The sequence below is a fragment of the Lactuca saligna genome, chromosome 7, assembly GCF_052625555.1.
Source record: "Lactuca saligna cultivar CGN05327 chromosome 7, ASM5262555v1, whole genome shotgun sequence".
Taxonomy (NCBI): Eukaryota; Viridiplantae; Streptophyta; class Magnoliopsida; order Asterales; family Asteraceae; genus Lactuca; species Lactuca saligna.
This window is the reverse complement of record NC_136423.1, coordinates 16,499,381-16,513,341: the sequence shown is the minus strand read 5'-3', so window position 1 is coordinate 16,513,341 and position 13,961 is coordinate 16,499,381.

The following is a 13,961-nucleotide window of genomic DNA, read 5'->3' as shown; positions in this document are numbered from 1 at the left end:
AGTTCGCTAGAAAATCACCATCTTAATACATTAAGCCCTTTTTTTTTTGTCATATCTAAGGCTCCAAAACATAGATTTGAACTGTTTCCAACATACAAATTCATAAAGCTGACAACTTGATAGCTTTTCAATCCCTAAATGGATCTAAACTTGAGATATAACAACCTACTTCCATGGAAATGGCATTTTCTCAAACATGGAAGAATTTCAATCCAAAACTTGATCACTTTATGACTCAAGGGACCAAATAAAGCTGAGAATGGCAATTCCAAGCTTCACGGCCATGAGAATTCATCATACTTTGTCAATGGGACCAAAAAGGTCCAAGAATCTAAACCAAGAGAGATCTAAACTAATAATCACCAAGTTCAAGACTTTATACCTCAAATGATTGCTAATTGATGGTGATGTTTCAGATCTTCAAGCTTAAGCTTCACTAACTCTCCTTCACCAACTTCCTTTTTTTCTTTCCAATGCTCCGATCCTCCAAAAATAATCTTCACAAGGTCAAGAACACACAAAGATGATAGGGGTTAGATTTTAGGGTTATCGAGCTAAGGAGGCTGATAAGGAGGCTGAGGTATGGGACATAATGATATATTTATATGGCTTGAACTCTAAAAATTAGGGTTTTCTCAAACGGCGTCCAACTCGTTGAGTTCCCTTCACCAACTCGACTATTTTATCCTTAAAAATGTGTGTCCAAAAGCCTCCAACACGTTAAGTTGCCCACCATCAACTCGACGAGTTGCTTTTTTAAAAACAGATTTATTCCACAATTGATCTTCTAGGTTCTGGGCGTTACAACTGTCCCCCACTTAAATTATATTTCATCCTCGAAATCGCTCCTTATTAACACTCTTATCAAAATAACAACCTAAGGAATACCATCGAAAATTCTGCACATAAGACAATATTCACAAGACACCCGAAACCCAACTAAAACTTCCATCCAAAAATCACAATCAGTCCTTCATTCCTTGCAAACCACTTCTACCTTTATAATACCTGAAATCTATTATGTTCTGACTCTCCAACAGACCGTCCACGCTGAAACAACTCTATGCCATACTTTCGACGAAAAACAAACCAAACATAACACAGCCCTGATTAACAACGGTCTATCTGAAACTACTGAAACCATCCCTAGAATAGTTCTTCAAGCCCAATGAAGAATGAATCCTCAATCTCTAAAATAAAACCAATCCTATCTCACCTGAAATCTGAGACCTAAGTCTCAATGGTCTGACTCCCTGTCAGACCTCCCATGCCGAACCGCCACCGTGTCAACCTCATAGGTTTCAAACCAAACAAAATGATTCCCACTCACGATCACATTGCTGTTTCAAAGGGAAACAAAGTCACTGACCATAAACAGCTACAAAACACTTATACTCGACAGAAGGCTTAGATAATCCTTCGAGTAGAAGATTCCTTCCTGCAACCGTTAGACTCAGACAAGAGCTACGCAACAGGTTCACATCCATTACTGTGAGATTATTTAATCCAAATGTGAGTGACTTAGCATTTCCCAACCAATCAGTTACTACACATACACACAGGAGACCCAATCACTAATGCTTCCGGAAACACTAAGACTACCTGAAACGTTGAAACTTCCTGAAACACTAAAACTGCCCGAATTAGCATGCTGCCTCCTATCTACTTTCCAAAATCCACTAAGACCTCCCTGGTCCCAATTCGTTAGCCAATCAACTGAAATATCGGGTTCCAGCCCGGTTGCTAAGCTAAAGGACTCCCATACAGTCTCCCCTCGGGACTTTCGACAGAAAGCCTCACAGTCAATAACTACCCAAACCATCTCGACACTAATCCATAGCTAAACTGATCGCTATAGGACCAACTGTAGTCTTTCCTCATACCCGATCTCCCACGACCTACCATAACCTGATTCCAAACATATTATGGCCCTCATACAGTCTTGCCAACTGACCCACCCTGGCCTAAACCATCCAAAAAAAAAACCACGAGCAAAACACATGTTTTCCATAATCTTACCACTGAACAAGGACTGGTGAATGCTACAAGCCACCCCGTAGTCTTACAACACTCCCACACCAACTAACCACTAGTGAATGATGCGGGTCACCCCGTAGTCTTACAACAATCCAACACTAACTGCTAACTAGTAAATACTACGGGCCACCCCGCAATCTTACAACACTTCCACACAAACCATAATCGCGACCCACCACCTTACTCCTAATCTATCAAATCGAACACACCCATAGTCGAGCACATACTCGAACGAACGCCCAAGCTGAACTCGAGCCATGCCTAGAACCCCAACTTGGTTCCCCAAAGTCTGCTATCAAGGAACAAAAGAATGCGATCTCAATGTTGGTAAGTTTCCCAAACTTCCAACTAAAACAATCCTCAATCCAAACAGCCACTTGGATCGCTTTCCTCCCCGACAAGGATGCAAAACTCATCCTAGTTTTGAAACCTCTTCTTCTCCTGAATCCCTGGATGATTCTCCCCCACTTTGATTTGACTAAATTATCACAACACATAAGAATTGAAGAACTCCCAATCATTCTTACTTTCCAACGATCAATTTTCTGACATCCAACACTTATCCTTGCTAATGATCCCTACTATCCAACTCAAAAGACTGTACAACCCCTGAAGACCAACTAATCACTTCCCGAATCTCCAGATTGCTGATAATTCCAAACACTTAAAATGATATCACACTAAAATCTTGAAACTCAAAAGAAGGATTCTCCAACCAAAGCCTTAACAACAAACCACTTCCCTCGGCACCTCCAAAAACCAGTCCAAGCACAATGGCTAAACCACTAGATCCTGGAGACACTGGACAACTAACCCACTAAATCCTGACCATAAACCTTCCACACAATGCCCCCGAACTGATCCTGACTACAACCAAGATAACACATAACACTCCATACTCACTATAAAAGAGAAAACCCTTCACTAACCACTAATAATTCACGATGTGCAAATGGAATATAAAATTACTTTAAGATATAACTCAAACATAAGCAGAGAAATAAACCAGGGATACGCTTACTCAAACCGATGCCAAATTCTAATCAACAAATGCGTAATAAACTGAAAGAAAGCAAAAGATACATACCCGCGACATTGCATGCTTGAGTCCTGACCTCTCCTAACCGACACTGTAAAGCCCGAATCCTCTCCACTGGAGCTCCTGTCCTACCCTCTTATCCATCAATGATCCTCAAAGTAGCCGGAGCGAGCACACTCACTACCCCCCCCCCCCAAATAAATATCTAACAGTCGGCCTTTTTATGGCCCACCTGATCTCAATGAAAACATAACGGGCTTGCCTCCTGAGGATAAACCCTGTTGACGTGACCAACCTTGCCACACTTGTAGCAGCCCAAACCCCTGGAATGACAAACTCCATCGTGCAGTTTCCTGCACAAGCTGCATTGACTTCGCCCCTGTTGGCCTCTCAAATGTTGGTCAGAAGTCTTGGGTCTCTTCCCGGGACCTTCCAAAGTCTGCACCTTATCCGAACCCCTCTTCTGAATGTGCTCCAAAGTAATCTCTCGCTCTCGGGCCCTAAAGATCATGTTATTTAGAGTCTCGCACCCCGAAATACTCACGAACTCTTTGATATCATCCCGCAGCATATCATGATACCTCATTTTCTTCATTTCCTCATCAGCTACATACTGCAGTACCAATAAATCCCTCTTTAGGAACTTGGCATTGATCTCTGCCACAATCTCAATAGTTTGGCAGAGATCTAGAAACTCTCATGCCAACTTCTTTACCTCAATCGTTGGTGCAAACTTATCTTGGAACCTAGTTGAGAAGTCATCCCATGACATATCGTCAACTGCATCATCACCCAATTCATTACCAACCTCTTACCACCAATCTTGTGCCCTGTCCTTCAATAGGCAGGAATCAAATATTACCTTCACCTATTCGGGGTAGAAACGTGTCTTGAACGCATTAGCCATATATGCTAACCACCTCCTACTGACAATGGGGTCTCTCTCCCCATGGAATGCAGGAGCTCCGCAAGGATGAAACTTCCGGAAATACATAGTGCAAGCTCCAATGATAGCCATAACCTCCACTCAAAACGCACCTAAGCACTTATCCAATATCTCTGAAACACAATGAGAAATCTTTAATGAAATGAACTCCCACAATTGCTTGCTAATTGGCTCAGCACCCGCAGCTGAGTCAGAACCCGAACCAGAACCTACACTAAACCACCTCCCTAAGAGCTCTTCTCCAAACTGAAATATGAGACGACACCAATCAAAACATACCCAAGAATCCTACTCCTATCAACTTCTTAGACTCTCCAAGACTCTCACCGATTCGAGTATGGATCTTATGTTTTCAATAGTATGGGCTAAATACTACCTTCCACTCCTATCTATACCTTCCTCAACAATCCTCATGAATCCTCTAAGTTACTTCCTTAAAACTACATCACTACCCCACCGAAGCATATCCCAGGCTCTCCTAGGTTACCGACCCCAAGCAACCCTCAGCTACTAAAGGACTCCCACCAATGTCAATTAGCGTCCTCATGAATATAGCCACATGTCATAGAGATAAATAATCCTTTGAGTAAAATACTCCAACCTAGAATGGTTGGACTCAGACAAGAGCTGTTTAATAGGGTCAAGCCCATCACTCTGAGATTATCCAGCCTGTTCCACATGTGACTTAGCATATTGACTTTGTATCTAACTCACATTTCTATGAGCCCCCACAAAGCACAAAGCAAGCAAGATTCAAGCAACGGAAAATCTAACCAGCATACTCTATACAAGCCATTCTATTTACTTATCTCAAATCAATACTAGCATGCAAATCTAAAGCTCATACAATCAAATACATAAAGGCATCTCTCTTATCATATAATACTAAGCAGATCCTTAGCCTTAATCTAGGATGCAATACTCATAATCATAGCATAATAATCATGTATTGGTATTCTGGGAACCACTTACTTGAGCCCGACCGATTTCACACATTACACACCCTTTTATAATTAGAAATTCCTTTTTAGTTAACTATTTATTTTATAAAAATTTCCATCAATTCCTCAGTTTGAGTTTAGGCACACCCAAGGATATACCTAAATCCCTCAAACCAAGGGTCCAACACCAACTTGTAACAACCCAAAATTCCAAGGTAAAAATTTCATTTTTATTATAATCAAAACACTATTACAACTTTGTTCTAAACATTGAAAAAACATTTCAATTAACACAATTACCAGAGTCAAATCCCAAAAATCAAATGTTGCGGAAAACATGGGTGTATGTGCTGCGATCATCCTGAGCTCTTTCATTTGAAAATTGTAAGCACAAAGCTTAGTGAGTTCCCCAAATACCACATACCATACATATCGAACCAACCATACATATCATACATAACCATGAGCTATACATATCATTCATATACCATAATGAATAAGAGTGCTATGTGTAAACCATATTCTTTCCATTGTGCCACGAGCCACCTCGTGGACTTTCTTGCCAAGCCAGGGGCGACAACATTGGGTCTTACAACAAGTGCCAAGATCCACCTATTGGTCTTCCATGCAAGCATCACAAATACAACTAGCATACAAATTATACTACTTAACTAATTACTTGCCAGAGACTCTGGTTTTTGCATACAGTGTGCCAAGAGCCAACTCCTGGTCTTTCATACATAACTCCAAGGGCTAACCCCTGGGTCTTCTTACATAAACCAAGTGGACCGATATTGGTGCCTTCGACCCATACAACAATGAGGAGACTCACCTCGAATGCTGAAGATCAGTGCAAGAAATCCTTAGCTGCTACCCTGACAACTTCTCGAGCTAACTATAACACAATATCACCCAATTAGCAATTGGGTTCCAAAGTATGATCCATAATTCATACTTGGAGTAAAATGACCATTTTACCCCTGGCCCAACAAGATTCATAACTAAGACCGAATCCCAAATCCAACAAGATCAAAAACCATAAAATCCATAAAAGCCCACTAATGGCCCAAATTTCCAAATTGGGCTTAATCCCTTACGGGCCTAATCTTAAGCCCGTAATTTCTTGATTACAAAACTAAATACCTTAATTACCCCTTTGAATATCTTGTTCAAATGATAAGGTCAAAAAGTCAATGTCAACAGCCTGAGTTAACCCAACTCGTCAAGTTTTATCCTTCAACTCACCGAGTTCATCTAACAATCCACGACGTCTAGAAAAGCCGAGCCAACTAGTCGAGTTTATCTAGAAACTCGTCGAGTTTGCCAGAAAATCACCATCTTATTACATTAATCCCTTTTTTATCATATTTGAGGCTCCATAACATAGATCTAAATTGTTTCCAACATAAAAATTCATAAAGTCAACATCTTGATGGCTTTGCAAGTCCCAAATGGATCTAAACTCGAGATATAGCAACCGACTTCCATGGAAAGGGCCTTTTCTCAAACATGGAAGAATTTCAATCCAAAAATATGACCGCTTTCTGACTCAAGGGACCTAATAACACTGAGAATGACAATTCTAAGCTTGACAACCATGAGAATTCATCATACTTTGTCAATGGGACCAAAAAGGTCCAAGAATATAAACAAAGAGAGAACTAAACTAATAATCACCAAGTTCAAGACTTTATACCTCAAATGATTGCTAATTGATAATGATGTTTTGGATCTTCAAGCTTAAGCTTCACTAACTCTCCTTTACCAACTTCCTCTTTTTCTATCCAATGCTCCAATCCTCCAAAAATGATCTTCACAAGGTCAAGAACACACAAAGATGATAAGGGTTAGGTTTTAGGGTTTATGAGCTAAGGAGGCTGATAAGGAGGCTGGGGTATGGGACATAATGACATATTTTTATGGCTTGAACCCTAAAATTTAGGTTTTCTCAAACAACGTCCAACTTGTCGAGTTCCCTTCACCAACTCGATGAGTTGGTCCTTAAAATGCTTGTCTAAAAGCCTCCAACACATCGAGTTGCCCACGATCAACTCCACGGGTTGGTCTTTTAAAAACATATTTATACCACAATTGATCTTCCAGATTTCGTACGTTACATGTATTGATGATGGCTATGGTTACTTGAATAATCTTTTGATTTCCTTAAGTAGTGATGCAGAAAAGGGTCATAAATAATTATATGATTTTAAAAATAAAGTGGAAGAAAAGAACAATAGAATAGAAAACTTGTCTACTAAGCTATCAAATGTCAGTATTGATAGAGATGTTGTTCGAATAGATAATATTTTGCTTGATAAACAAAGAAACATATACTGTAATACAACAAAGAGGCTCTATGGAAAATTGACAACATTATATCATCTGTCTGATATTTTTAAAGAGAAAATATAAAACTTTTTCCCTTCATAATTTAAAAAAAAGAACTTGTCGATGTGTTGTCATATAAATATGAAAGCAATGTGTCTTCGTATGATCAGGTGCCAAATGATTATTATGCATATGGAATTGTCAATGTCGATGAATATCTTGATTCTAATGATATGTTTTAAATTGTGAATGACACATTTAGTTCAAAGCAACAAATACATCTCTTGAATAAGGCTGAATCTTTGACACAAAATAATCAAGTAGATTTTGCTAAAATAGAACTTAATTATGATATTCTTAGTGAAATAGAAGAAGAATTGAGTGCTGATTGTTCTGATTTGTCGTTCATAAAAATAATTCATTAACATGAAATGATGAAAATGTATATTTGACATTGAAGGTTGATGATAATTCTTTTTCTACAACTCGTAAAGTTTTCACAAGTAACTCAATTAAACTTCAAGATATAACTGGAAATGAAAATGATTTTGATAATGATTCTGATGAAGAATGTGAAATTCCTCATGTTGTTGAAACTCGTGTTTATGAATATTCACATGAACACACAAAGGTTTTGAAAGACAAAGGAAATCAACATCTTGAACAAAATGTTGTTTTGTACCCCAAATTTAAGGATCACCCAAATCAAGTTTTCGTAACAAAAGGAAATGGTGAAGAGATTGATCAAAGGTTAATGACTTTGTTGAAGAAGGATAATTAGAAAGTGACTAATGAAGGACTTTATTCACATGAAAATCTCAAAGAAAATTCCTTACATTAAAAACCTGACACTCTTATAAATAATAGGAAGAAACTTCCTAATTCCAGTTACAAACTCAACAAAAAAAAAGAAGATGAGTGTTTGGATTGTGAAAGGAACTGAAGAACCTGTTACAGACATATCGAAGTCACTTGATGTATCTATAACAGTGGTTCCAAAAATTTGAAACGTGAAACCAAAATATCAAAAACCATTTTCGAAAAAAGGTTCAATCCAATGGAGATTTTCAATATAATTCTTATTGGAAGAATAGGCATAATCCTCACAAAATAATCATTTTTAGCAAGAAAATGTTGTTAAAATGTTGCTAAATCAAAAGTGAATTTTCAACCAAAGAAATCTAATTTTACACAATAAGTGATTGTTCCTGTTCCACATCGAAAGTCGAAGGTTTTCTTTTCTAAAGGTAAAAGAATAAATAATACTAAAAATTTCAATAATTGGTTAGACAATAAGGGAAATGTATATCAATCAAGATTATTTTATGAGAAACAAATTAAAGATGCATATGAAACTTATTCGTGTGAATCATCACAAGGAAGTACTTCATCACAGGAAACATTATTGAAACCACAAAAATGGAGTCTGTCGAAACCAATTGTCCATCCCATGATTCCTAAAAGTAATGTTGAGAATGAAAAGTTAACAATTGATTCATCGATGTCAAGTGATTATATTTGTCCATCTCGAAGTAATGAATCTGATTTGGTTTAGCGAATTAAAAACAACTTTTGAAATTGGACATATAATTCCACATTTCACACTACTGTTCACACTAATGTCAATGAACCCAAAAAGACTTCATTACCTAAATATCTCTAAATGATTCTAGGTATTATGTGATGAGAATCGGTATATTGATAATGGTTGCTCACGTCACTTGACTGGGAAGAAGGAGCGTCTACGAGATTTCAGAAAGCTTGCTAATGCTGGAGTTGTAAAGTTTGGAAATAATAATAAGTTCATGATAAAAGGATATGGAAAAATAAAAAATGGAAATTTTACAATTAAACATGTTGTTTATGTTGAAGGATTAAAACACAATTTAATCGGTGTCTCACAATTAGTTGTAGGTACAAGAAATCAAATGATGTTTGATGAAGTAGAAGTGTCATTTCCAACAAAAATTTAAAATTATTGTTGTTAAAGTTGAAGAGAAAAGGAGACATGTTTACCTTGGATATGAATAGGGGCAGAACACGACTACTAGTATTAGGGGGTGAAACCTAAAGTTCAAAACAAAATTATATAACCATATTTATATAGCTATAAATCGTTTTCCTAACTATTATTAAGTAGGTTTATGAAAATTTTGGTTTGATAAAAATGCCTTTAACACATTTTATTTTTTGAAATCATCTTTATTTTGTGATTTCACCCTCCCAAAAATATGTTATTATTAATTATTTATTCATGTCTCTTGAAATCTATAATTAGATACTAAACAATAAAGCAACAAGCAACTATAAATACAAAAATATATAGAATAATGAAAGGCCATGAAAACATGCATTAGGTAATAAGTTAATTTTCATAGTCTGTATCTTTAGAAAAGTCTAATCATATACGTGCAAAACTCCACTGTGTATTGTACCCTTTTTGTAAAAGTATGGCAATAAAGGATAAAACTCAATACCCTAATTCCCTAAAGTACTGTAACAACGAACAAACATGATCAAGAGAACGCCTTGTGTGGACTTACATGTAAGCAAGATGTGGAGGCCTGTGAACCAAAGTCGGTAGGTGCTCAATCAATCAGCCAAAGTGTGACAACCCTATTTTTCCCAAAAGCATTATAAACATTCGAAAGCTAAAAACAACGAAATTAACCTCGAAAATAAAGTGTTCAGGTATCTAAGTTGGGATGCATCGAATATTAGATATCATGCCCAGGTTTCCAAAAACATAAAGAACACTCAAAACCGAGTTATATTGAAGAAATTATAACCACTCGTATAATTACGACACGACGTTAAAACATAATTTGACGTAAAAAGTGGAATCTCAATAAAATACATTTTAGCCTTAAAGTATCTAAACAAAAGTCGTAGATCTCGTTGAAAAATGAGCGTGCATAAAAAGATCGCCCAAATTGGACCTCGTATGAAGAAGTTACGAATTTTCAAAGTTTCGTAACAGTAGTAGAGGGCTAAAAACTCGGATTAAAGATCGAGTGTTATTTAGCTATCGCCACCTAAACGGAAGATGAAGATCTCCTCGGTGGTAATAAAACAATCAAGAGACAAACGAAAACCGACGTCGAATAAAGAACCTATGAAATTTTAACGAACTTTAGGAGGCCCGGCCTATTAAAATTATATCATTAAAAATAAAGTCAAAACTAGCCGACGGAGTCTAAACGAAAGTTGTAGAGCATAATCTCACCTACGCGTGGATATAAAGAACGCGAAAAACGGAGCTCGTACGCGAAAGTTACGGAATTTAGAAGTTGGAAGCAGGGATTACGCCCCGCGTACTCTAGGAGTACGCCCCGCGTACTAGACCCAGAGTCGAGTCCCATCGGCCCGCCCAAGCTACGCCTAGCTAGCCAGGAGCCGTAAGCCATGACGTATCTCTACGCCCAGCGTAACGACGTACGCGCTGCGTACGTGAGTACGCCCCGCGTACTCCAAAATTACGCCCCGCGTACGAGGCAATTCCAGCCTATAAATAGAAGGCTTAAGCTCGAGTTTTTGCACACAAATCACAATTCCCCAGCCATTCTCTCATACTTCTAAGCTCCAGAGACCCTCCCCTCACCTCGGTTTCCGCACTCGAGCCCCCGACGAAAGATTTACGTTGCAGAGATCCCCGAAGAGCCCGACGACGCAACTATCCGCGATCGAAACTCTGCTCAACTCTAGCCCCTCTCTTCAAACTTAACGAGTGAGTTCATACCCCTACTTTTCAATCCTTTTTCATGTTTTAAGGGGGGGAAATACAAGTACATTACACGTTAAAAGTATCGTTTTATAAACATAAATGTAATTTCTAACTTCGAATATCGATACAAACATCTTATGTATACAAGGGCGATTATATCACTAAGTTATTTCTACGAAATGGAACATACTATCTGAAAAACTATAATGGGTATAGTTAGCAAGTCAATCCTACATTTTATACAATTTGAAAAACGAAACACTTCCAAAAGAAGTAAGGTTATTTCATTGTAAATCTATTTATACTAGTCAATGTGAGATATTTAAACTTCAACGTACATTTTTGTATGAATTTCAAGTCCTGTATTATATACCATAATCTCTTGGAGGGAGAGCGTGATACTTGTGTATAGATCTATACGGGATTGACAATCCCGCACCTAAACTACTAGCTATAGTTAGACCGGCAGGTCTGGGGTGACAAATGTCATAACACTGCAACACTTGAAGAATGTTGTTACAGGCCGTGAGTGTCAATAGTATGGTTATAAAACTCACATAAAAAGTATAAAACAAGATTGATTTACGAGATTCATATGTGCATCGCAGTTTTCCTACATTATATTTCCATACTAAATTATTGTCATCATTTGTTTATAAAAGTTACTAACACATTCCAACTTTGGAACCTTTTTCATTTTACAAGAAAATATTGGATTTTCTAAAAACCTCGTTTACCAATTTACTACCAAAAGGGATATACTTTTCAACTCGGAACACTCATGAACTCACCAACTTAATTGTTGATACTTTTCAAAACCACTTGTATTTCTCAGGGAATCAGTGATACAGGTAAACTACCAGCTTTTGGGAGAAGGAACACAAAGGATGTTTTTATCATTAAACATTTATCATCATATTGTAATATTCTTTTGATAACATGTATAACGCAACAATATACGTTTTCAATTTATATATATGATGGCTGTGTTACTTTCTTTACAATATTCAATCGTTGTGATACTACGTGAAGTCATCCACCCCCGAATGTTTCCGCCAATCTGGTTTGGGGGTCTGACAGATTGGTATCAGAGAATTGTTTATAGTGAACTAAGTATATCAAACCACATAAGATATACAAACTATAAATACAACGGGAACCAAAAACCCTCTGATAACAACATTTTCATACAAATATATTTTCTTTTAAATATATACGTTTTTACCGCACGTATCAGTCTCGCGTCATGACAAGTTTTTCTAAAAAGTAGTATGGCAAGTTGCAATACCACGATCGAGCCTTGGGGTATGTAATCAAATCAAGAATAAATATAGCCTGATCAACTATATTTATCCTGGATTTGACCAATATACGTCGAGGAATGGTCATAGTAGTCAACAAGCCAAAAAAAAAAACTTATAAAATCTAAATTCGCTAAACTGAAATAATATAAGTCTATTATTAAACGATAAAACATTGCGCTCAGTAAAGATATAAATAGGCTTAGGAAGTCGTTAATTAGAAATTTCTTTTCTTATAAAAATCTCATACCTCTATCCCAGTACAGACAAATGGCCGGATTTCCTTTACCGGGAGACCCCTACTACCTAAATCAAGGTAACGGCGGCTGGATAGAAGAAGACCCGGAGGAAGACCCAGAGGAAATCGAAGAAGAAGTCGAAGAAGAATTCGAAATCGAAGTCGGAGAGGAATACGAAGTCGACGAATAGATCGTGGAAATTTCTAGCGGAACAGATTCCGAACCAGAAGTAATCGACCCTCCCATCCCCCATCCTCCAGTGATCAGGCCACATCAACCGGGACCCATTCCCATCTGGGGAAGACACCTCTACTACTGGAGCCGTCAGCAAGGTGTACGCCCTCCATTTGGCATGTGTCGGGATTTTTACAATGTTAGTGGAGGAGGCTCAGCTGATCGAGCACTTCCCGTTGTCGTGAACGCTATAGCTAACCAGAACTACCAGGCAGACCAACAAGCAACCAGAATTCGAGAGATCAATGCTGCTACCCAAGGTAACGCCTCCGACATAAGCCGTTTGGAAGGACTACATGAGAATATCCAAATCTACACAGGGACACTTCAGAACCAAATGATAACAACTCTAGATGATATAAGAGAGATGAAAGAACAACAAGCGGAATTCGAGAGGCGACTGATGGGAGTCAAACGGTCAGATGCCGAATCCAGCTCCAAACGCCACAAGTAGAGTTTGTTCAAGCTCCAACAAATCTTGATATAGACTAGGACCGCGGATAAAGTTTTTCTCTTATTTTCTTTTGTATCTCTAAACGGAGACCTCTTAGATAGGTCAAATTTTCCTAGAAGCATAATGAAACACACCTTAGGTGTGACATATATATATATATATATATATATATATATATATATATATATATATATATATATATATATATGCAGTACCTCTTTATATACCTCTTGAAATTAATTAAATTGTTATATCTAATTTGAAACCAAAAACTAAAGCCAAAACAAATTACAAGATATGACTAACCCTCAACTACACGATTGTCAAAACATTAGAAACTTATAGTATTCATTCTTATTTTCTCTACCAGAACATGCCTCCTCGTAGAACAACACGCAGAAACTCAACTCCAGCACCACCTCCACCACCTCCTCCAACTATGGATGCAGCTATGTTCCAAACTGCTGTAACGGCCGCTGTAACCGCGGCGATGGCTCAAATGAGCAACAATGGGTCGGGAGGTGGAATAAATAGCTTTACCAACGGCCCAAGCCAAGGCCGTACTGGAGTCTGCACTTACAAAGACTTCACTAATGGAAAACCTATTCCCTTTTATGGAATTGGAGGAGTATTGGCTCTGTCCCAATGGATAGAGAAAACGGAAACCATATTTGAAATTTACGCATGCCCGGAAGAAAGCAAAGTAAAATTTGCTGCC